Source organism: Primulina eburnea, chromosome 12 (assembly GCF_022965805.1).
Source record: "Primulina eburnea isolate SZY01 chromosome 12, ASM2296580v1, whole genome shotgun sequence".
NCBI lineage: Eukaryota > Viridiplantae > Streptophyta > Magnoliopsida > Lamiales > Gesneriaceae > Primulina > Primulina eburnea.
Window position 1 is genome coordinate 6,007,624 of NC_133112.1, and position 3,067 is coordinate 6,010,690.

Consider the following 3,067-nt stretch of genomic DNA (forward strand, 5'->3'; position numbering starts at 1 on the left):
TGAAAGCTGAGAGGAAGAAACCAGGAGGAATGTTACAGAGTTTGTCCATTCCTGAATGGAAATGGGATCACATTTCCATGGATTTTGTGACACAGTTACCGAGATCCTCCCGAGGTTGTGATGCGATTTGGGTCGTGATTGATCGACTGACCAAATCCGCATGTTTTATTCCATACAAGATGACCTACCGATATGATCAGATGGCTGATGTAAATACGTACTCGCCTGTAATTACAGTCCTTCTTATGGATATGATTTGATTATCAATGATTTCGAGGACGAAATCGTATCTTAGAGGGGGAGAAATGTAATGCCCGGAAAATTAATCCCAGTAATCGGTAATTATTGAATTATAATTTGATATAATTACGAAAGGATTAACCGGGACACGAAATAAGATTACACGTGAAATGTATGTGCAAGGCAGTAGTATTGGCGCACATGCGCGAATAGAAGCCGCGCACATGCGCGCGATGTTCAGAGAGGTGGGCGCATATGCGCGGATTGATAGCGCGCATATGCGCGGAAGTTCCAGAGGGTGTCGCGCATATGCGCGGAAATAGTCGCGCATATGCGCGAGCTGCCGAGGAACTCAATGCGCAGACCAGTAGGTCTCGCGCATATGCGCCGGTAATGTCGCGCATATGCGCGAGACATGCAGAAAGGAAACGTGACACTTGGTTCATCGTGAGCCGTGAGTATATATATATATATATACAAAAACGTATTCAGTCTCAGAAACGAGAAATCGAGGAATTGAGAGAAAGTGTTGGAATTTGATTTCAATTTCAATCGTGTGATCAATCCGTCCGTCCGAATTGTAATCCGACTTTGGTACTGTTATCCTATCGACGTAGGCTACACTTTGACGTAAGTTTTGCTACGTTTTGACATGCTTTGAATTTATGCTATTGTCAGAATTGAATAGGATTCAGATATGATGTTCTTGATATGTTAGACATCATAGAATCGAAGTCAGATTAAGAAATAGACTGATTATGGAATTGTTATGAATTTTTAGGGTATATTGATTTATATCGGACAGATTTGGATTATGAATCGATTACAGTTTATATTGGATATGAGTTATAGATTGTAATTGATAGATGTTGAGATGGTATTGACGGGAATAGTGAAATGATACTATTATGCCGTTGATTTTGAATTAAATTCAGATTGATCAGATTGTTATCGATTTGGGAGGTATATTGACATAAGATTATTCATATTGTCATTACCAGACAGACTGTGAATTCAGGACTTCGACTGAGCAGGAAACCGAGACTGCAAAGAAAGGTATAAGTCAATGTGGTATTGGGAGATGGACTTGAGTCGGTTTAGACTTGGGTTTCCCTAAATCACATACTTTATTTTATTGCATGGATATTTGCATTGATTTGATTAATATACTTGTTCTCTTGATATTAGACAACAGGTATTGGTTGAATTGTCTTGGGACACACCGTGCCGGATAGTGGTGGTATCACCACGGCACATTGCACGATGTCTCAGGATAGGATGCTAGCGATAGAGCTATAGTCCTTGACGGTTAGGTCAGGACACTGGATGTATGGTTATATCGAGTAATGGAATCCATTACGGAATTCGATATAGGAACACCATATTTGGTTATATCGAGTAAAGGGGTTGGAATTCTTCTATTACGGAATTCGATATAGGAATACCGGGGCACTGGTTATATCGAGTAATAGAGATTATGGTTCCCTCCTTTACGGAATTCGATATAGGAATACCACATCTGGAAACCGGGATCCCTAGACTAGGATTGAGTCTAGTCTTAAATGATGTAGCTACGAGTATTGTAGATTCTTGTTTATGTTTCGGAGTATGATACATATTCATGTTACCTGATTACATGCTTTATATTGTTTATATGATTGCATGTTTCATTGATTTATACTGGGGATTATATTCTCACCGGTATATCCGGCTGTTGTCTTGTCTGTATGTGTACTTGACAACAGGTGGGACAGGTCCAGGGTCGAGGAAATGAAGAGCTAGATCGTGATTAGAGTGGTGGCACCGGACTTGGACTAGATGTAGGGTTCAACACTTGACTTTAGTTTTAAACCCTAGTTTGAATAAATGTTGAAATACAGGATTCGTATTTTATATACTGATATGTATATATGTTGTATGTCACTACGTTCCGCATTTTAAAAAAATTTTAGACCCGGTTTTTAATTGATTAATTAGTCCCATTTATGATTAAGAACTTGATTAGCGTCCGGGTCCCCACACACAATACCTCTGTATCGCACAAATTGTTGCCTATCTAACACAAATTTCACAACTCCATTCGTAAAAACAATGGTTAAGTTTTCACAACAAGATGAATTTAGGGATGCAGTACCGTGTTTTTTTATATTTATATTTCTAAAATAGATCAAATATTTAGGTGAGAATCGATTTAAACTGTACGTATATTATATGTTGTTATCATTAATTACTATATGATATTTTTTGAACATTCACTCTCTTGATTTTAGATCTACTTAAATATTATTTTTTCGTGGTTGAGGTTAAGAAAATTTAAAATAAGAACTCGGAATTAATTATTGAATTTTTCTTCAACCCTCGTGAAGTTGTTTAAATTTGTATAATATGAATATAAGCTTACCCAATCAAATAAAGAACCGATTCCATCAATAAAGACTTGGAAATAAAATGTTTCAAAATTACACACAAACAAACAAATGCACGATGGCGGCTTTTCGGCGGTGCAGAGTGGTGACATCGGCGATCGTGTATCGGTGGAAGAGACGTGGTGAAATGTAAGTTTTTGGTGGTGACGACCGTCGTGGTGGCTCGTGATGGTGGCGGCGTGGTGGGGAGAGTTGATGAAAACGTGAAGATTATCAGAGAATTGGGGAAATGCCCTCTCCACCCTAAAGTTTAATTAGAATATCATTGGAATATCAAACCACATAAGAAAAAGGTTGAGCAATTAACCATGATAAAAAAAGACTATTTTTTAAAACAGATTTTCAAAAAAAATAATTAAATAAACGTGTCACGTGTCAGCGTTTGACTGGGTCAGGACAAA